Source organism: Chiloscyllium plagiosum, unplaced genomic scaffold, assembly GCF_037043375.1.
Source record: "Chiloscyllium plagiosum isolate Xiang-an unplaced genomic scaffold, Cpla_swu_hap1 HiC_scaffold_17, whole genome shotgun sequence".
Classification (NCBI taxonomy): Eukaryota; Metazoa; Chordata; class Chondrichthyes; order Orectolobiformes; family Hemiscylliidae; genus Chiloscyllium; species Chiloscyllium plagiosum.
In genome coordinates this window covers 80484946-80506604 of record NW_028270155.1, presented here as the reverse complement: position 1 = coordinate 80506604, position 21659 = coordinate 80484946, and the positions used below count along the sequence as shown (strand labels likewise).

The 21659-nt window shown below is 44.6% G+C and overlaps 1 protein-coding gene across 4 annotated transcripts in view; it reads right to left on the bottom strand.

Moving 5' to 3' along the window:
* The window catches only part of LOC122558625 (docking protein 4), a 101015-nt gene extending 81080 nt beyond the window's left edge, over positions 1 to 19935 (bottom strand). For 2 of the 4 annotated variants that reach the window (XM_043707417.2, XM_043707418.2), the window contains exon 1: positions 19493 to 19935. The gene's annotated coding sequence lies outside the window, so the exon portion shown is untranslated. The remainder of the gene's footprint in view (positions 1 to 19492) is intronic. The other 2 variants (XM_043707415.2, XM_043707414.2) reach the window with 1 other exon arrangement.
* Positions 19936 to 21659: the final 1724 nt, after the last annotated feature.

The following is a 21659-nucleotide window of genomic DNA, read 5'->3' as shown; positions in this document are numbered from 1 at the left end:
CCTTTTTTCAGCAAGACACACCCAATCAAGAAATACCTTACCCTCCACTCATTCTTTAATCCAGCCTTAGCTAACCTTAACACTATCATTTCCTGCTTTATTTTAAAAATACTTCAAAAATCAGTCAATGTTAGGATGCAGAATGTACTCAGAGGGGGATTTCAATGTCCATCACCAAGAGACAAAAAAACCTGCAGATGCTGGAATCCAAAGTGGACAGCAGAAGGCTAGAAGAACACAGCAAGACAGGCAGCATCAGGAGGTGGAGGGGTCAATGTTTCAGGTATAACCCTTCTTCCGGAATGGGGGGGTTGAGGGTAGGGGGAGCTGCAGATAAAGAGGGAGGTGGAATTTGTAAGGTCATGATAGACAAATGCAGGTGGTGGGTATGACCTGGTTGATCAATGGGATTATTGAATCCAGTTGGTTGCTGGAAGGAAGGCTCGGGAGGAGGGATAGAAGGGAGGAGGCAGGGCTACAAAGGCAGTCGGGGGCTGGGTGGGAAGATTACTTGAAATTGGAGAACTCAGTGTTGAAAGATATACATCCTATCAAAAAGATAGGCAGGTGGGCAGAAGGAGTGGGGTTGCCTTATTAGTAAAAAATGAAATTTAATCAATGGTAAGAAACAAAGTAGGGTCAGATGATGTAGAATCAGTGTGGGTAGAATTGAGGAACCGCAAAGGTAAATAACCATAGTTGGAGTTATGTACAGGCCTCCAAACAGTAACTAGGATCTGGGGCACAAGATATACCAGGAGACAGAAAAGCTGTATAGGAAAGGCAAAGTGACAGTGATCATGGAGGATTTCAATCTGCAGGTGAACTGGGAAAATCAGGTTGGTAGTGGATTGCAAGAGAATAAATTTGTGGAATGTTTTGGAAATGGCTTTTTGGAGCAGCATGTGGTGAATCCCACCAGGAAACAGGCAATAATGGATTTAATGTTGTACAATGAGACAGATTTGATAAGGGAGCTTAAGGTGAAGGAACCTTGAGGAGACAGTGATCATAATATGATTGAATTTACTCTGCAATTTGAGAGGGAGAGGATAGAATCTGAGTAATGGTATTACAGCTGAATAAAGAAAACTCCAGAGGCATGAGGGAGGAGCTGGTAGAATTGTCTGGGAGAGGAGGCGAGTGGAACAGCAATGGCAGGGGTTTCTGGGAGTATTTCAGGAGAAACAGCATTGATTCATCCCAAGGGAAAAGAAGCCTGGTGCTGGGAGGATGAGGTAATCCTGGCTGACCACGGAAGTCAGGGATAGCATAGAAACAAAAGGGAAAGCTTATAATGTGGTGAAGGGCAGTGGGAAATCAGAGGATTGGGAAGCTTACACAGACCAACACAGGGCAACAAATAAAAAGGAGGGAGAAGGTTAAATATGAGGGTAAGCTAGCCAGAAATATAAAGGAAGACTGTAAGAGTTTCTTTAGATATATAAGGGGCAAAAGTGGACATTGGGCCACTGGAAAATAACAAGGAAAGCCAATGGATGTTATCTATCTGGACTTCAAGAAGGTCTTTGACGAGTTGTCGCACAGGAGGCTACTGAGTAAGAGAAGGGCGCATCTGCCACTCATTTGCTCACTCTCCTAGGACAGGGGCAGCAAATAAATGGGAACACCACAACCTGCAAGTTCCCCTCCAAGTCATTCACCACCCTGATCTGGAAATATATTATTGTTCCTTCAGTCACTGGATCAAACTCCTAGAATGCCTGCCCAATAATATTGCAGGTCGACCTGCAGCCATGAACTGCAGTAGTTCAAGAAGGCAGCTTACAAGTAACTTTACCATCTGAGAATGGACAGTAAAGGTTGGTGATATCCTCATTCTGTAAACAAAGTGAAACACAAATCCAGAGCTGAAAGAGAGGTCGGGGAATCATTTTTCACTTTTCCTGTGTGGGGGTAACCGACTTCAACATTTTGATCTGTAAGTTTGAGACTCGTTGCTAATCTGAGTGCAGGCTCTCAAACTGACAAGGTTTGCATCCAAACTGTGGTAAGACCACATTGTGTGAATCATTCCTATCTTCTTCAACAATCCCCAATCCAAGACGACTGACCACCCAGCATCAGCATCCAGTATCACTGGGACAGAAAGCTCTTCAATGTTGGACACGTCTGGGCAAAGACAAACTGACCCGCAGGGTCTCCCACCTCCCTCAGTCTGCAGACGACCACTGTGCACGGGATGCTCAATGGATGCATGAACCTTTCAAAACCATGTGTACGATATCTGGTTTCTTCTTAAACATCACCATGACAAAAGGTCCTCCACCAACCTCCCTGGGACAACTGAGTATCCCTCACGCACAAGCAGCACTACCCTGTTACAGCAGCCTCTTCCCCTAAGGGAATAGCATCAATGAAGAGGTCTAGCAGCACATCAATATTGCAACAATATGCCTTTGACCACTGGCATCTCTGTAATGTCAAAGTCCTGGCGTATTTATTTGTTGTTTGCTTTGGAATGTGGGTGTTACTGGCCAGGCCAGCATTTATTGCTCATTCCTAATTGCCCAGAGGGCAGTAAGAGTAAACCACATTGTTGTAAGTCTGGAATCACATGTAGGAGAAAGTGAGGACTGCAGATGCTAGAGATCAGAGCTGAAAATGTGTTGCTGGAAAAGCGCAGCAGGTCAGGCAGCATCCAAGGAGCAGGAGAATCGACGTTTCGGGCATGAGCCCTTCTTCAGGAATAAGGCTCATTCCTGAAGAAGGGCTCATGCCCGAAACGTCGATTCTCCTGCTCCTTGGATGCTGCTTGACCTGCTGTGCTTTTCCAGCAACACATTTTCAGCTGGAATCACATGTAGGGCCAGTCCAGGTAAGGATGGCAGATTTCCTTCTCTAAAGGACATAGAGTCACAGAGACAGAGATGTACAGCATGGAAACAGACCCTTCGGTCCAACATGTCCATCCCGACCAGACATCCCAACCTAATCTAGTCCCATTTGTCAGCACTTGGCCTATATCCCTCTAAACCTTTCCTATTTATATACCCATCCAGGTGCCTTTTAAATGACAACATTTGTACCAGCCTCCACCACTTCCTCTGGCAGCACATTCCATACACGCACCACCCTCTGAATGAGAATGTTGCCCTTAGATCTATTTTATATCTTTCCCCTCTCACCTTAAACCTATGCCCTCTAGTTCTGGACTCCCCCACCCCAGGGATAAGATGAGTGAACCAGATGGAGTTTTCCAACAATCAGCAACAGTTTCATCATCATCATCTGACTCAACTCCAGACTTCCACTGAACTTAAAATCCACCATCTGCCATTGTGGGCTCCCTTCTCCAAGCTCACCAGTGGCCAATTCCCAACAGAAAAGGAATATGGGGATACACTCAAGGTGGCTCGCAAAAATGGGGTCACTGACACCACTGAGAACTCATCATGATACTTCCAGATCCAGGAGGAACAAGGCACTCAGTGTGAGCTGAAACAGTAGCGGCAGAGGAAGAGGAAAGAAGCTAATCTAGTGCTCAATTTCCATCTCCCCACACAATGTTACATTCCCAATGCAGAAAACCTGTGAATCCAAAATTGGGCTCGTCAGTCATCTGAAGACACCTTTAGCCTGTCGTTGATTCTGCTTGATTGACTACCCCTGATGACACAGGAGAGCAGCAGTGTCTCATGAGCCAGCACTGATAATATAGTGAGCAACTCCATCCATTCTGCATGGAATAACCAATCTGTTCAGTAACCTCATTTTGTCATCATCGTCAAGTGGAACTTTCATATACTTTGAAATTATTGCAATTGCGACTGAATGAATCAAAATACCATTTCAATCAACTCAATCCCATCACTGTTGGTTGATATGCAACCACTGCCCAATAGGGCTCTACTAAACCACTCTGTGGCGAGTACACTCAATATCAGTTTGGAGCTTCTTATATTCAAGACTGTACTGTCAATATCATCATTTTCACTTCCCGAGCTTTCTATGTCACGAAGCTCCGTGGAAGGCTGTGCTGCTTCGCTTTTTACAATGGAATGATATTCAGATTCACATCTGACTGCCTGTTGACCATTCCATGGGAATTCCTGGGGTTCATTTAACTGTTTATCAACTGCCCAGAATTACCTTCAGTCTCTCTCCTTTTGTGTCTCATTCTTTTCTTGCCTCTGAAAAGCCACAAAGGTCGTGTTCGTGCAGTGGCAATAATTGAACTAGTGGCTTTCTGAGGACTTTATTTTTTAACCATCCAACATCTGATCCAGAGAATCCAATTCTGACACGCCAAATCCATTGAAACCAGGAGCCTGTCAATGTGTTGTAATTTAGCACAACCCAGTAATTTAAAAAGGGAATACTGCATCACAAATCTTCAGTTTGAATTTCTACAACTTTGTACACAGTTAAAGAGTCAAAGGTCAATAGCACAGAAAAAAAGCCCTTTGGCTCATTGAGTCTGTGTTAGTCAAAAACAACCACCTAACTATTCTAATCCCACTTGCAGCATCGCCTTGTACATCTTTACATTGCAAACATACATCTAAATACTTCTTAAATATTATAAAGGGTTTCTGCTTCCTCATAATTTCATACATCTCAATCATGTCCCATTTCAATCTTTTCTGCATTAAAGAAAACAACTCCAGTCTGTCCAATATTCTTTCATAACTGAAACTCTCCAGGCAACATTCTGGTAAATCTCCTCTGCACCCTGTTCAGCGCTCTCCCATCCCTCCTCTCATGTGGATTCTAGGACTGCATACAGTGTGGCCAAATCAAGTGTTTATACAATTCCCTGTTCTTCAACTCTATGCAAGTGTCCCATCGGTCTCCTTCACCACTTTATCTTCCTTAATTAATGTTAACTTCCAAGAGAGAGCTAAGAGCAGCAAGGAGGGGACATGAAAGGTCCTTAGTCGGTAGGATTAGGGAAAACCCTAAGGCTTTCTATAGGTATGTTAGGAATAAAAGAATGACTAGGGTAGGAATAGGTCCAGTCAAGGATAGTAGTGGGAAGTTGCGTGTGGAGGCGGAAGAGATTGGGGAGACACTGAATGAATACTTTTCTTCAGTATTTACTCAGGAACAGGGCATTGTCGTCGATGTGAATACTGAGACACAAATAAGTAGAATGGATGGCTTTGAGGTATGTAGAGAAGAGGTTTTGGAAATCCTGGAAAAGGTGAAAATAGATAAGTCCCCTGGGCCTGATGGCATTTATCCTAGGATTCTCTGGGAAGCAAGGGAGGAGATTGCAGAGCCATTGGCCTTGATTTTTATGTCCTCTTTGTCTACAGGAGTAGTGCCAGAAGACTGGAGGATAGCAAATGTGGTTCCCTTGTTCAAAAAGGGGAGTAGGGATAACCCTAGTAACTATAGGCCGGTGAGTCTCACTTCTGTTGTGGGCAAAGTCTTAGAGAGAATTGTAAGGGATAGGATTTATGCACATCTGGATAGGAATAATGTGATCAAGGATAGTCAGCATGGATTTGTGAAGGGCAGGTCGTGCCTCACAAACCTTATTGAATTCTTTGAAAAGGTGACGAAGGAGGTTGATGAGGGGAAAGCAGTAGATGTGGTATATATGGATTTTAGTAAGGCGTTTGATAAGGTTCCCCATGGTAGGCTACTGCAGAAAATACGGAGATATGGCATTGAGGGTGAGCTGGAGGTTTGGATTAGGAATTGGCTGGATGGAAGAAGACAGAGGGTAGTAGTTGATGGCAAAGTTTCTTCATGGAGTGCCGTCACTAGCGGTGTTCCGCAAGGATCTGTTTTGGGACCATTGCTGTTTGTCATTTTTATAAATGACCTGGAAGAGGGGTTAGAAGGTTGGGTGAGCAAGTTTGCGGATGATACGAAAGTCGGAGGAGTTGTTGACAGTGAGGAAGGATGTGGCAGGTTACAGCAGGATATAGAGAAGCTGCAGAGCTGGGCAGAAAGGTGGCAAATGGAATTCAATGTAGCTAAGTGTGAGGTGATTCACTTTGGGAAGAATAACAAAAAGATGGGTTACTGGGCTAATGGTCGGATACTTGGTAGTGTGGATGAGCAGAGGGATCTTGGTGTCCATGTACACAGATCTCTGAAAGTTGCCACCCAGGTAAATAGTGCGGTGAGGAAGGCATATGGCGTACTGGCTTTTATTGGTAGAGGAATTGAGTTCCGGAGTCCTGAGGTCATGATGCAGTTGTATAAGACTCTGGTGCGGCCGCATCTGGAATATTGTGTGCAGTTTTGGTCGCCATACTATAGGAAGGATGTGGAGGCACTGGAACGGGTGCAGAGGAGGTTTACCAGGATGTTGCCTGGTATGGTAGAAAGATCGTATGAGGAAAGACTGAGACACTTGGGGCTGTTTTCATTAGAGAAAAGAAGGTTTAGGGGTGACTTGATTGAGGTGTACAAGATGATTAGGGGGTTAGATAGGGTTGACAGTGTGAACCTTTTCCCGTGTATGGAGTCGGGTATTACAAGGGGGCATAGCTTTAAATTAAGGGGGGGTAGATATAGGACTGAAGTTAGGGGTCGGTTCTTCACTCAGCGAGTCGTGAGTTCATGGAATGCCCTGCCAGTAGCAGTCGTGGACTCTCCCTCTTTATGGGCATTTAAGCGGGCATTGGATAGGTATATGGAGGATAGTGGGTTAGTATAGGTTAGGTGGGCTTGGATCGGCGCAACATCGAGGGCCAAAGGGCCTGTACTGCGCTGTATTCTTCTATGTTCTATGTTCTATGTTCTATATTTCTCTAAGGTATGTCTTTCAAAATCTGACCATGTCTGGCATGGATCTAATAAATCATCTTTCTGGTAAATTCCATCTATAAAGCTTGGCAGAAGTTCCAAATTTTCCTCAGTGTCCATATTTTGCATCTGCTTTTTGTCAGAAGGGACAGTACCAAATCTATAACTTGATTTTTCTTGGGGAGGGGGGGGGGGGGGGGCGTAACTCCTATCCACAGATCCACTTAATTTATTCAACGATCATTGGACATCAGAGAACATTAGTGAGAAATCAGATCCTGACATTTTGCATTTGGGTTAAGGGTCTTAGTATCCAATATACACCTTCAGGTTGTCATTCTCTGCTACCCTAAGTCAGCTGGTGAAGCTTTGTGGGATGATGACGCACCCTGGTTCCAACTCACCCACTGGCCGTGGTTGAGTCTCTCTCTCTAGATAATTGCTCTAAGTACTTAATTTAATAACGCCTTCGATCTATGTGCCTTAACAACATAATTAACATGGTAGATAATATAGATCAAGAGAAACTGTCCCCACGGATGAAAGGATCAAGAACTAGAGGACTTGAACTTAAAGGCATTTGTGAAAAAAGCAAGGAACTCACCAGGAGAAACTTTTTTAAATACAGCAAGTGGTTGGAGTTTGGTGTATGTGGCCTTAGAGCGTAAGGGAGAGAGTTTCAATCAAGATTTCCAAGAAGGAATTGGATGAGCATCTTAAAAGAAAGAATGTGCAGGGTTATATGGTGAAGGCAGGGCAAGATAACTAGTTGGATTGGGAGGATTCAAGTACAGGAGTAAGGATGTCTTACTGGATTTGTGCGGGCCTTGGTGAGATTGTACCTGGAGTATCTCTTTATCCGGGGAAGATATTTTGGCTTTGGAGGAAATGCAACAAAGGTTTACTGGATTGATTCCTGGGGTGGCAGGACTGATGTTTGAGGAGGGACTGAAAAGGTTAGGATTATATTCACTTAGATTTCGAGGAATGAGGAGAATCTCAGAGAGATCTATAAAATTCTAACAGGATGACACAGGTAAACACAGGAAGGATATTCCCAATGGTCAAGGAATCCAGAACCAGGGGTCACAATCTAAGGATATGGGGTAGGCCATTTATGACTGAGCTGAGGAGAGATGTTTGAGGAGAAAGTGAGGTCTGCAGATGCTGGAGATCAGAGCTGGAAATGTGTTGCTGGAAAAGCGCAGCAGGTCAGGCAGCATCCAAGGAGCAGGAGAATCGACGTTTCGGGCATAAGCCCTTCTTGCACTATGAAATTTCTGGCCATTTAATTTCTCCTGCCTCCACCTATCACAGATCTTCCACCTTGTTCACTTTCCTAGTCCCATCCGCCCCCAATTAAATTGATTTGTAATAGATTGTAAGCAATGTTTTCCCACTGTAGCATACTTCCTTCACTGCTAATATTGCCTGCATTCTCTATATTGTTGCGGCCCATGATGTGTTTTGGGCATTAAGCCAGATGTTCAGGAGCCTTCTCAACACAACTGACTCATTGAGAAAAGTTAATATTTGATAGTTCAAAGCAGACATAAAACAAAAGATACTGTCACCCAAGTAGACCTCTATTACAAGCTAGTTCATCAGATGAACATCCTTTAATTGTTTTAATTCACAATATTGCAAGATAGGAAATATTTAAAAAGCCCGACCTCAAAAGGCAGTAATCTCAGGATTACTCCAGTCCCACATGTTAGTGAGAGCAGCAATGGGATAGGTCAGTCGAATGCTCGCCTTGAGGAGTGGTGGAGGAGGGAGGAATTTCAATCCCTCAAATACTGGGACGGATTTTGAATAAGATGGCCATATCACAACTCAGTAAGACAGGGACCATTATCTTCACATTCACTTCAGATTTAGTCTAGTGGGGGAATGGGAGTCTGAGCAGGGATACAGGAACGAGGGAAACAAAGATGGATAATGAAAGGTAGAAAGAGTAAAAAGCAAAAGTAGAAAATCAGGAGAAATAGGGGAAGCAACAACTAGTGTCATAGTACATCCCTCAGTGGAGAGAGAGGGTGAACATGGTGCAGGAAAACTTTCAAGAGGAGAGAAAAAAAAGAGAAATGTAGTTGTAATCAGGGAAAGCATAATGAGGGGAATAGACACTGTCCTCTGTCGCCAGGACCAAGAGTCCTGAAGGCTATGCCTGGTGCCTGGCTTCAGAATATCTCGTCTGGGCTGCAGAGGATCTTGGACATGGAGGCGAAAGATCCACTTGCACTGGTCCATCAATGATACAGGTAGAAAGAGGAAAGACATTCTGCTGAGGGAATCTGAGCAGCTAGGGGCTAAATTAAAAAGGAGAACCAAAAAGGTAATAATCTCCTGATTACTGCCCAAGCCACGAGCAAATTGGCACAGGGTCAACAAAATTGAAGAGGCAAACGCATAGCTCAAAGACTGGTGTGGGAGAAATGGGTTTGAATTCAAGGGACATTGGCACCAGTACTGGGGAAACAAAGAGAGCTGCACTGATGGAATGGACAGCAGATAATGGGACAACCAGGGGAAGGGGAGCAGTCAACGCAGGACTGAAGGTGCTATACTTAAATACCCGCAGTACAAGAAACAAGGTAAATGAACTTGTAATGCTGAACTAAATTAGCAGGTATGATGTTGAAGGTATCACAGAGACATGTCTGCAGGGAATTAGGGGTGGGAACTAAATATCCAAGAATTATGTCTAATCGAGATGACAGGCAGATGGACGGGGTGCAGGGTTGCCTTGTTAGTAAGAAATTACATTAAATTGATAGCAAGTTATGCAGAGTCAGAAGGCAGAGATTCTGTGTGGGTAGAATTAAGGAACTGCGAAGGAAAAACAACTGTGTTGGGAGTGGTGTACAGGCCTCCTAGCAGTAATTTGGATGTGGGAGAGAAAATAAATCAGGTGATAGAAAAGAAATACACTATTACAAAATCATGGGGGACGTCAATATGCAGGTGGACTGGAAATATAAAGTTTATTAGTAGATCTCAAGAAAAGGAATTTATGGAATATCTGGGGAATTCTGCATTTGGTGATGTGTAATGAGGCAGATCTGATTAGGGAGCTTGGGTAAAGAAAGCCCTTGGGATCAGTGACCATAATGTGATAGAATTCACTGTGCAGTTTGAGAGGGAGAAGGCGAAAGCAGAATTAACGGTATTACAACTGAGTTGAAAAGTGTGGCCCCGGAAAAGCACAGCACATCAGGCAGTATCCGAGGAGCAGGAGAATCGATGTTTGAGGCATAAGTCCTTCATCAGGAATGTATGAAAAGTCGATTGTCCTACTCCTCAGATACTGTCTGATCTACTATACTTTTCCAGCGTCACAACTTTCGATTCTGATCTCCAACATCTTCAGTCCTCACTTTCTCCTAGTCGGTATTACAATTGAGTAATGCAAGTAGAAAGACATGAGGGAGGAGCTGGCCAGAGTTGACTTCGAGGGAGAGCCTATCAGGGAGGATAGTGGAGCAACAACGGCAGGAGTTTCTGAAGGTGATTCGGGAAGTGCAATAGAAATTCATCCTGAGGAGGAAGAGCCAAACAAGGGGAGGATGGGGCAACCACGGATGACACAGGAAGTCAGGGACTGCATGAAAGCAAAAGAAAAGGCATCCAATGTGGTAAAGAATAGTGACAAGCATGAGGCCTTAAAAAAAAGCAATGGTTAACACAAAAAGCAATAAGGGAGAAGATTATGAAATATGAGAATACGTTAGCTAGTAATATAAAAGAAGATTGCAAATGTATTTTTAGATACCAAAGAGATAGACAAGAGTGGACATTGGACCCCTGGAAAATGAGTCTGGGGAAGCAGCAAACTGGAACACAGGAGGAACTATATAGGTACTTTGCATCAGTTTTCAGACTGGAAGACAGCAACAGCATACCCGAACTTCAGGAGAGTCAGGGCAGAGGTGAGTATAGTGGCCATCACTAAGGAGAAGGTGATGGGGAAGCTGAAAGGTGTGAAGTTGAATACATCACCAAGACTGAATGAACTACATGCCAGGTTCTGAAAGAGATAGTTCAGGAGATTGTAAAGGCATTTGTGGTGATCTTTCAAGGATCACTGGAATTAGGGAGGATCCCAGAGAACTAGAAAATGGTGAATTTAACACCTCTGTTTAAGAAGTGAGGAGGCAGAAGACAGGAAGCCTTAGCCTGGTTAGCCTGACCTCGGTCATTGGTAAGATTTTAGAGTCCATTAATAAGGATGAGTTTGCAGAGTACTTGGAAGTGCATGAGTAAAATAGGACTGAGTCAGCATGGCTTCGTCAAGGGGAGATCATGCCTGACAAATCTGTTAGAATTCTTTGAGGAGGCGACCAGCAGCTTAGACAAAGGAGAACCAGTGGATGTGATCTATTTGGATTTCCAAATGGGTTTTGACAAGGTGCCGTACAGGAGGCTGCTGGATAAGAATAGAGTACATGCTGTTAGGGACAAGGTACTGGCACAGATAGAGGATTGGCTGACTGGCAGAAGGCAGAGAGTGGGGATAAAGGGAGTCTTTTTCAGAATGGCAATTGGTGACTATTGGAGTTCCTCAGAGACCATAACTATTCACATTATACATTAATGATCTGGAAGAATGAACTGAGGCATTGTTGTTAAGTTTGAATATGGCACCAAGATAGGTGGAGGGCCAGGAATAATGGAGGCTGCAAAAGGACTTGGACAGGTTAGGAGAGTGGACAAAGAAGTGGCAGGTGGAATATAGATTAGATTAGATTCCCTACAGTGTGGAAACAGGCCCTTCGGCCCAACAAGTCCACACCGACCCTCCGAAGAGTAACCCACCTAAACTCATTTGCCTCTGACTAATGCACCTAACACTATGGCCAATTCACCTGACCTGCACGTCTTTGGACCATGGGAGGAAACCGGAGCACCCAGAGGAAACCTACACAGACACGGGGAGAACGTGCAAACTCCACACAGACAGTTGCCCAAGGCTGGAATCGAACCTGGGACCCTGGTGCTATGAGGCTGCAGTGCTAACCACTGAGCCACTGTGCTGCCCCATAATGTGGGCAAGTGTGAGGTTATGCATTTTGGTAGGATGAATAGAGACGTAAACTATTTTCTAAATGAGAAATCTGGAAATCTGAAGCGTAAAGGTACTTGGGAGTATTAGTTCAGGGTTTTAAGGTTAACAAGCAGGTTCAGTTGGCAGTTTGGAAGGCAAATTAGCATTCATTTTAAACGGGCCAGAATTCAAGAGATGTACAAGGTTCTGACCAGAACGCATTTGGAATATTGTGAGCAGTTTGGCATGCCGTATCTAAAGAAGGATGTGTTTGTAGGGGGTCCAGAGGACATTTTCATGAATGATGGGCTTGTTATGCGAAGACTGGTTGAGGGTCCTGGATCTGTACTCAATGAAGTTTAGAAGGATTGGTGGGGGGCGGGGGGGAATCCTTTTGAAACTTAGAACACAAGAGGACTAGAAAGAGTGGATATGGAGAAGATGTTTTCCCTAATAGGAGAAACTAGGACCTGACGGCACAGCCTCAGAATGAAGGGATGACCCTTTAGAACTGAGATGAGGAGCAATTTCTTCCGTCAGGGGGTAGGGAATCTGTGGAACTCATTGTCACTAAAGGCTATGGAGGCCAAGTCGTTGAGAGTTTTTAAAACAGAGATAGTTAGGTTCTGGATTAGTGAGAGGATCAAGGATAATAGGGAGAAGGCAGACAAATGGAGTTGAGATATATATCAGCCATGATAGAATGGCGAGAAGATTTGATGTGCCGAATGGCCTAATTCACTCCTTATATATAATGGTCTAAAATGTGTAAAAATATGAAAAAAAAAACTAGAAAAGTAAAGGGTGCTACTTCTGGATGCATGGGACATTTGCAATAAAACAGATATATGAACAGCACATATGGGTACAATATGATTGTGATTATGCAGACATGACTACAAGGTGACCAAGGCTGAGACCTGAATATCCAAGTGTTTTCAATCCTTAGGAAGGACAGGCAAAAAGGAAAAGGAGGTGTGATGGCATTGTTACTGAAAGATGAAATCCATGGCATTGTGAGAAAGGATACTAGCTCAGAAAATCTGGCAGTAGAAACAGTTGGGTGGAGCTAAGAATAAGTGGTCAAAAACATTATGTGGGGTTGTTTATTGACCTCCATACAGTAGTACTGCAAAGGACAGGAAATTAGGGATGCATGTAAAAAGCATGCTGCAATGATCAAGGGTGCCTTTAATATATATTTACAGGGATTAGTTAACTCAGTTGGCTGGCAAACTGATTTGAAAGTTTGGCAAATTTGAAACTGGGGTCCCAAATCTAAACAAAGGAAACTCCAAAAATATGAGAGGTTATGACAGATTGGGTGACCTGATTAAAAGACTGATGATGGACAGACATTGAGTAATATTTAAAGAATGCAATAATTCCAACAATTACACATTCATTTCTCGTGAAAAAAAAATACAATAGGAAAGTGGTTCAACCATGGCTGACAAAATAACTTAAGGATTGCATCCTTTCTCACAATGCCACTGATTTCATCTTTCAGTAACAATGCCATCATACCTCCAGAGAGAAGTCATGTAAAGTTGCAGAAAAAAAAGCAAACCTGGAGACTGGGAGCAATTTAGAATTCAACAAAGGAGTACAGAGACTTAAAGGAGGAAAACATAGCATGAGAGTAAATTTGCAAGGAAAATAAAAGCGAACTATAAAAGCGACAGAGCAGTGGAGGGATACAGGATAGCCAGAAGGGACCTGAAGAAAGGGATTAGGAGAGCTAAGAGAGGGCATGAAAAATCTTTGGCGGATAGGATCAAGGATAACCCAAAGGCATTTTATGCGTATGTGAGAAACATGAGAATGACGAGAACGGGGTTAGGTCCAATCAAGGACAGTAGTGGGAGACTGTGTATTGAGTCGGAAGAGATAGGAGAGGTCTTGAATGAGTACTTTTCTTCAGTATTTACGAATGAGTGGGACCGTATTGTTGAAGAGGAGAGTGTGAAACGGACTGGTAAGCTAGAGGATATACTTGTTAGGAAGGAAGATGTGTTGGACATTTTGAACAACTTGAGGATAGACAAGTCCCCCGGGCCTGATGGGATATATCCGAGGATTATGTGGGAAGCAAGAGAGGAAATTGCAGTACTGTTGGCAATGATCTTTTCATCTTCACTGTCAACGGGGGTGGTACCAGGGGACTGGAGAGTGGCGAATGTTGTGCCCCTGTTCAAAAATGGGAATAGAGATAACCCCGGTAATTACAGGCCAGTTAGTCTTACTTCGGTGGTAGGTAAAGTAATGGAAAGGGTACTGAGGGATAGGATTTATGAGTATCTGGAAAGGCACTGCTTGATTAGGGACAGCCAGCACGGATTTGTGAAGGGTAGGTCTTGCCTTACAAGTCTTATTGAATTCTTTGAGGAGGTGACCAAGCATGTGGATGAGGGTAGAGCAGTGGATGTAGTATACATGGATTTTAGTAAGGCATTTGATAAGGTTCCCCATGGTAGGCTTATGCGGAAAGTCAGGAGGCATGGGATAGAGAGAAATTTGGCCAATTGGATAGAAAACTGGCTAACTGGTCGAAGTCAGAGAGTGGTGGTAGATGGTAAATATTCAGCCTGGAGCCCAGTTACAAGTGGAGTTCCGCAGGGATCAGTTCTGGGTCCTCTGCTGTTCGTAATTTTTATTAATAACTTGGATGAGGGAGTCGAAGGGTGGGTCAGTAAATTTGCAGATGATACGAAGATTGGTGGAGTTGTGGATAGTGAGGAGGGCTGTTGTCGGCTGCAAAGGGACTTAGATATGATGCAGAGCTGGGCTGAGGAGTGACAGATGGAGTTCAACCCTGCCAAGTGTGAGGTTGTCCATTTTGGAAAGACAAATAAGAAGGCGGAATACAGGGTTAACGGTAGGGTTCTTAGTAAGGTGGAGGAACAGAGGGATCTTGGGGTCTATGTTCATAGATCTTTGAAAGTTGCCACTCAGGTGGATAGAGCTTGTAAGAAGGCCTAGGGTGTATTAGCGTTCATTAGCAGAGGGATTGAATTCAAGAGTCGTGAAGTGATGTTGCAACTGTACAGGACTTTGGTTAGGCCACATTTGGAGTACTGTGTGCAGTTCTGGTTGCCTCACTTTAGGAAAGATGTGGAAGCTTTGGAGAGGGTGCAGAGAAGATTTACCAGGATGTTGCCTGGAATGGAGAATAGGTCATACGAGGATAGGTTGAGCGTGCTTGGCCTTTTCTCGTTGGAACGGAGAAGGATGAGGGGTGACTTGATAGAGGTTTATAAGATGATCAGAGGAATAGATAGAGTAGACAGTCAGAAACTTTTCCCCCAGGTACAACAGAGTGTTACAAGGGGATATAAATTTAAGGTGAAGGGTGGAAGGTATAGGGGAGATGTCAGGGGTGGGTTCTTTACCCAGAGAGTGGTGGTGGCATGGAATGCACTGCCTGTGGGAGTGGTAGAGTCAGAATCTTTGGTGACCTTTAAGCGGCAATTGGATAGGTACATGGTTGGGTACTTAAGCTCGGACAAATGTTCGGCACAACATCGTGGGCCGAAGGGCCTGTTCTGTGCTGTACAGTTCTATGTTCTATCTATAAAAGTTTATGTGAAAAGAAAAAGATTGTAAAAAGAAAAAGATTAGTGAAGGCAAATGTGTGTTCTTTACAGTCCAAAACAGAAGAGAATGGAGAGCAGAAAATGGGGAGCATTTAAACAATTACTTTAATTCTGTCTTCATGGAAAAAGGCACAAATAACCTGCCAGAAATGTGGTGTGACCAACGGTCCAATGCGGAAAAAGAAATTGAATAGAAAAAGTGTTGGAGAAATTAATGGGACTGATAATGGGACAGAAGCTGATAGATTCTGAGGGCCTGATAATCCACATCCCAGGGTATAAAGGAGGTGACCCTAGCAATAGTGCATGCTTTGGTTGTCACCTTTCAAAAGTCTGTAGATTATGAAACAGTCCTATCAGATTGGAGGATGGCAAATGTCACCTCACAATTTAAAAAAGGAGGCAGAGAGAAAAGCTGGGAATTATAGACTGGTTAGTCGGACATTAGCAGTTGGAAAATGCTGAAGTTTATAATTAAAGGATAATAGGGCACTTCAAGAATCCAAACAAGATTATATAAAGTCATTATGGATTTATGCTAAATGTGAAGCATCCATTTCAGTAGGAAAAACAGAATTGCAGACTATTATTTAAATTGTGAAAGATCTGAAAATGTAATGTATAAAAGGAACCTGGGTGTCCTTGTATAACAGTCACTGAAAGCAAACACGAAGGTGCAGCAAAAGAATTTGAGTACAGGAGCAGGAATGTCTTTGTGCAGAATTACAGGGTCTTGGTGAGACCATACCAGGAATATTGTGTGCAGTTTTCATTGCCACACCAAAGGAAGTGCCATACTTGCCATAGAGGGAGTGCAGCCGACATTCACTCGGCTGGTACTGGGGATAACAAGTGTTCTAGGAGAATTGGTTCATCTGGGCCTGTATTCACTGGAGTTTAGAAAATAGAGAGGAGATCTCATTGAAACGTATAAAATTCAAACAGGACTGGACAGACTAGATGTGGGACATTTTTCCTGATTAGAAAATCTAGAATCAGAGGACACAGTCTCAGGGTCCAACACAGGTCATTTAGGACTGAGATAGAACATAGAAAAATACAGCGCAGTACAGGCCCTTCGGTCCTCGATGTTGCGCCGATCCAAGCCCACCTAACCTACACTAGCCCATTATCCTCCATATGCCTATCCAATGCCCGCTTAAATGCCCATAAAGAGGGAGAGTCCACCACTGCTACTGGCAGGGCATTCCATGAACTCACGACTCGCTGAGTAAAGAACCTACCCCTAACATCTGTCCTGTACCTACCACCCCTTAATTTAAAGCTATGCCCCCTCGTAATAGCTGACTCCATACGTGGAAAAAGGTTCTCATGGTCAACCCTATCTAAACCCCTAATCATCTTGTATGCCTCTATCAAGTCACCCCTAAACCTTCTTTTCTCCAATGAAAACAACCCCAAGTGCCTCAGCCTTTCCTCATACGGTCTTCCTACCATACCAGGCAACATCCTGGTAAACCTCCTCTGCACCCATTCCTGTGCCTCCACATCCTTCCTATAGTATGGCGACCAAAACTGCACACAATACTCCAGATGCGGCCACACCAGAGTCTTATACAACTGCAACATGACCTCAGGGCTCCGGAACTCAATTCCTCATTTCTTTCCTCAGAGGGTGGTCAGCCTGTGGGGTTCTCTCCCACAGAAGGCACTGGAGGCCAGGTCATCGAATATATTCAAGAAAGAAACAGAGTTCTCAAAGTGAACGTTATCAAGGGGTATGGGGAGAGTGCAGGAATACAACACTGAGATAGAAAATTTAGCATCGTCGTGAGGTGGCACAGTAGCTCAGTGGTTAGCACGACTGCCTCACAGCACCAAGGACCTGGGTTTGATTCCAGCCTTGGGTGACTGGCCACGTGGAGTTTGCACATTCTCCCTGTGTCTGCTCAGGTTTCCTGCGGGTGCTTTGGTTTCTTCCCACAGTCGATAAGTGGGTTAGCCACGGGGAATGCAAGGTTACAGGGATAGATTAGGGGATGAGTCTAGGTGGGATGCTGTTTGGAGGATCGATATGGGCTCGATGGGCCAAACGGCCTGTTTCCACACTGTGATTGTGAACTTTATGATTTTCTATGAAATGGTGCATTATGTTTTATGAGCTGAATGGCCTACTGCTGTGAAGAGAGTGGTGCTGGAAAATTGCAGCAGGTCAGGCAGCATCCGAGGAGCAGGAAAATCGATGAGGCCTCATTCCTGATGATGGGCTTTTGCCCAAAATATTGATTTTCCTGTTCCTCGGATGCTGCCTGGCCTGCTGTGTTTTTCCAGCCAGCATCACTCTAATGTTGACTCTAATCTCCAGCATCTGCAGTACCCACCTCTATCTGGATTCAGCTGTGCTTTTTGTCACACGTTTCTGATTGTTACCAAGACATTACTGAGAATTTAAACTATACAATAGATAAGAGCTTAGGATTTGAACTTGAATTTTGCCAGCCTAAACAGAATCAGACCAACACTTATGAATCTGCCTGTTCTGAACTCTTGAAGTGTTAGCTCTGTTTCTCTCTCCACAGATGCTGCCAGTTCTGCTGAATTCCTCCAACATTTTTCTGTTTTTAATTTCAAAGTCCAGCATCCATGGCATGAATCTTCTCCCATTGAATGTGTGCCTGTAACATTTTATTCCCTTGCACAGTTTGCCAGCTTTTGTGTATGTGCACATATGTGTGAACTCATGCATGGGTGCCTATGTGTTTATATGCATCTATGTTAACACACATGTAAGCGTATGCGATTGCGTTTGTGTTTATGTGCGCATTTGTGTGTGTCTGTGTGAATGTGTACAAGAGTGCATGAATGTGCATGGGCATGTGTGTATATGTCTGAGAGTGTGTATATGATTTTCTGTGTGTGCATCTAAGCATGCATGTATGGTGGATGCGTGTGTGTATATACAAAGGTATGTATATGTGCTTGTGAGAGTGTGTGTGCATATGCACATCCATGTATGTATGTGAAGATGAATGAGCGGATGTGTGTCAGCGTACACAGCAGCATTAGTCAGTGTATTTGAGTGTCAATTTGTATCTGTCAGTGTGGATGTGTGTCAGTCAGTATCTGTATGTATGTGCCAGCCAGTCTCTGCATATGACTGTCTCTGTATGTGTCTGAGTGTAAGCATCTATGTAAGTATGCATATATGTGCCTGTGTGTGTCAGAGTGTATGTCAGTGTCAGTCTGAGAATGTTAGAGGGAATGTGTCAGTTTGAGTTGGTGTATCAGTGTCAGTCTGTGTGTCAGTCTGTCAGTGTGTGCATTCACTGTGTCAGTGCATGTCTGTGTGTCAATCTTTGTGCATATCAGAGTGTAAATGTGTCCGTCTGTGTCAGTGTGTCAGACTTTGTGCATGTTAGAGTGTGTGTATATGTGGACTCGGTCGGTGTGTGAATGCATCACTGTCTCTCTCTGCAGTTAGTGTGTGCCTGTGCAGTCAGTGAACATGTGTCAGTCTGTACATGTATATGTCAGTGCTCCTGTGTGTGTCTGTGCAGTGTGTGTCAGTCTGTGTGTATGTCAATGTGTCCCTGTGTGTTTCTGTGCAGTGTGTCAGTCTGTGTATGTCAGTGTGTATGTGTCAATGTGTCCCTGTGTTGTCTGTGCAGTCAGTGTGTGTCAGTCTGTGTATATGTATCAATGTGTCCGTGTGTGTGTCGGTGCAGTGTGTCAGCCTGTGTATATGTCAATGTGCCCCTGTGTGTATCTGTGCAGTCAGTGTGTGTCAGTCTGTGTGTATGTGTCATGTCCCTGTGTGTATCTGTGCAGTCAGTGTGTGTCAGTCTGTGTGTTTGTGTCATGTCCCTGTGTGTGTCTGTCTGTGCAGTCAGTGTGTCAGTTTGTGTGTGTCATGTCCCTGTGTGTGTCGGTGCAGTCAGTGTGTGTGTTACAGTCCCTATGTGCATGTGCAGTCAGTCTGTGTCGGTGGTCAAAGTCTCACTGTGTCTATGTCTATGGTGTAGGGGTATGCGAGGGAGCTCAGGTATAATCCCACCACTGAGTCTAATTGCAGTGTCCAGTATCTTTTGGTTAAACGGGCAGCTTCAGTCGGTCAGCTCTCTCCCTCCAGCTCAAACAAAGCTGCTCCTCAAGCACTCACCTGCAGGCTGTAGGCGGTTCTGTGATTCTGCCGGGGCCGTGGATCAGGACCGTGTTGCTAGCCCCATTCAGGGCAGCCGGGGACGGAGTGGCTCCATGTTCCACAGGGTCTGCAGACAGCGAAGGAGTGAACACCAGGCAAGCTCTCACTCACTCACTCACTCAGTCAGTCAGTCAGTCAGTCAGTCAGTCACGGCTCCCCGGCTGGACTGTCATCCTGCCAGCACAGTCTCCTCCCTGTCTCCGGGGATAATGAGCCCGGCCCGGCCCGGCCCGGCCCTGCCCAGTCGACAGCAGCGCACTCACATCAGCCCCTTCTACAAGGTTTACTGGAAAGGCTTCATTCTCCTGGAATCAGCAGCGAGACACCGTCCCGAGGTGAAGATGTGGCTGCAGCCGACAGGAGACAGGATCAGAAATCCGACCAGGGCACGGCAGCACACAAACAAATCAACCTCTGACAGGGGGAGGAGACACTGCAGGCTCAGGCTCCCCCTTTAACCATTAAAGGGATCTCTCCATCCAGTACAGCAGAGGCCCTTCGGCCCATCGAGTCTGCACCGACCTACCTCCCCCTCAATCTTCACCAGTCCCACTTATCCGCACTAGGCCCCAACCTTGAGCGTTATGACATTTCAAGTGGCTCATCCAAATTATTTTAAAGGTTGTCAGGTTCCCCACCTCAACTCCCCTCCCAGGCAGATCATTCCAAACCTCCAGTACCCTCTGGGTGAAAGTATTTTCCTCAAATCCATTTCTAATCCTCCTTCCTTTCACCTAAAACTTACGCCCCTTGTCATTGAACCTTGGACTAAGAGGAACAGCTGCCTTCCATTCAACATGGCCCCATGCCTCGCATAATCTTACATACTCTGTCACAACCTCCCTCAATCTTCTCTGTTCCAAAGAAACCTAGCCTAGACCAGCCCTTCTTCAGGGCTGAAAGGCTCCATCCCAGGCAATAGTGTGGTGGCCAGAACCATATACAATACTCCAGCTATGGTTGGATCAAAGTCCTGTGTGGCTCCCTGCTCTTACAATTTACATCTCAACTGATAAAGGCAAGCATCTCATATATATTCTTAGTGACTCTATGCACCAGTCCTGCCACTGACAAGGGTTTGACAACAAACGCCCCAAGATCCCTCTGTTCCTCTGAGGTTCGAGTGTCCTGTTATTTATTAACGATGTCTCTAACAGTTACTCAACAGTTTTGTCACCTCCCATTAGGAGGAAGAGAGCTGGGCACAAAGATGGGTGTGAGGGAATAAAAAGCCACAAGGAAAGAAAGCCATGAAGGAAATTTCATCCATCAAACACTCTTCAGAGAGAATCACGAATGAGAAAAGACACTCTTGCCTTCAACAATCAGAGCAAAGCAACCGAGTACATGTTGCACTGGGATGATTGGGATTGTTACTAACACTGAGAGAGTATCAGAGTTACACTCGGGGAGAGACAGCACTGCTTGCTCATACTCAGAGAAATAGCATCACACACTCACATTTGGAGAAAATGGGATATCTTCTCTACAAAGACTGTGTGGTGGTCACCCTTCCTGATACTGTTGATTTACAGTTGGCAGATTGGTAACGATGAAGCCAAGTATGTTTTTACCTTTTAGGAGAAAGTGAGGACTGCAGATGCTGGAGATCAGAGCTGAAAAGCGCAGCAGGTCAGGCAGCATCCAAGAAACAGGAGAATCGATGTTTTGGGCATAAGCCCTTCTTCAGGAATGAGGAAAGTGTGTCCAGCAGGCTAAGATAAAAGGTAGGGAGGAGGAACTTGGGGGAGGGACGTTGGAAATGCGAAAGGTGGAAGGAGGTTAAGGTGAGGGTGATAGGCCAGAGTGGGGTGTGGGTGGAGAGGTCAGGAAGAAGATTGCAGGTTAGGAAGGCGGTGCTGAGTTCGAGCGATTTAACTGAGACAAGGTGGGGGGAGGGGAAATGAGGAAACTGGAGAAATCTGAGTTCATTAACAACTATTTTACCTTTTGTTGGTTACCTCACTATCTGCTGCAGACACAGTCAAGCACCTATGTCCTTTAGGACCCTACTGGCTTCATCAATAGTGCTGCTGCAAAACCATTCTTAGTGGTAGACATTGAAATCCCCCATCCAAAGTGCAATTTGTGTCCTGTTGTTCAACATGGAGGATCTTCATTGGCA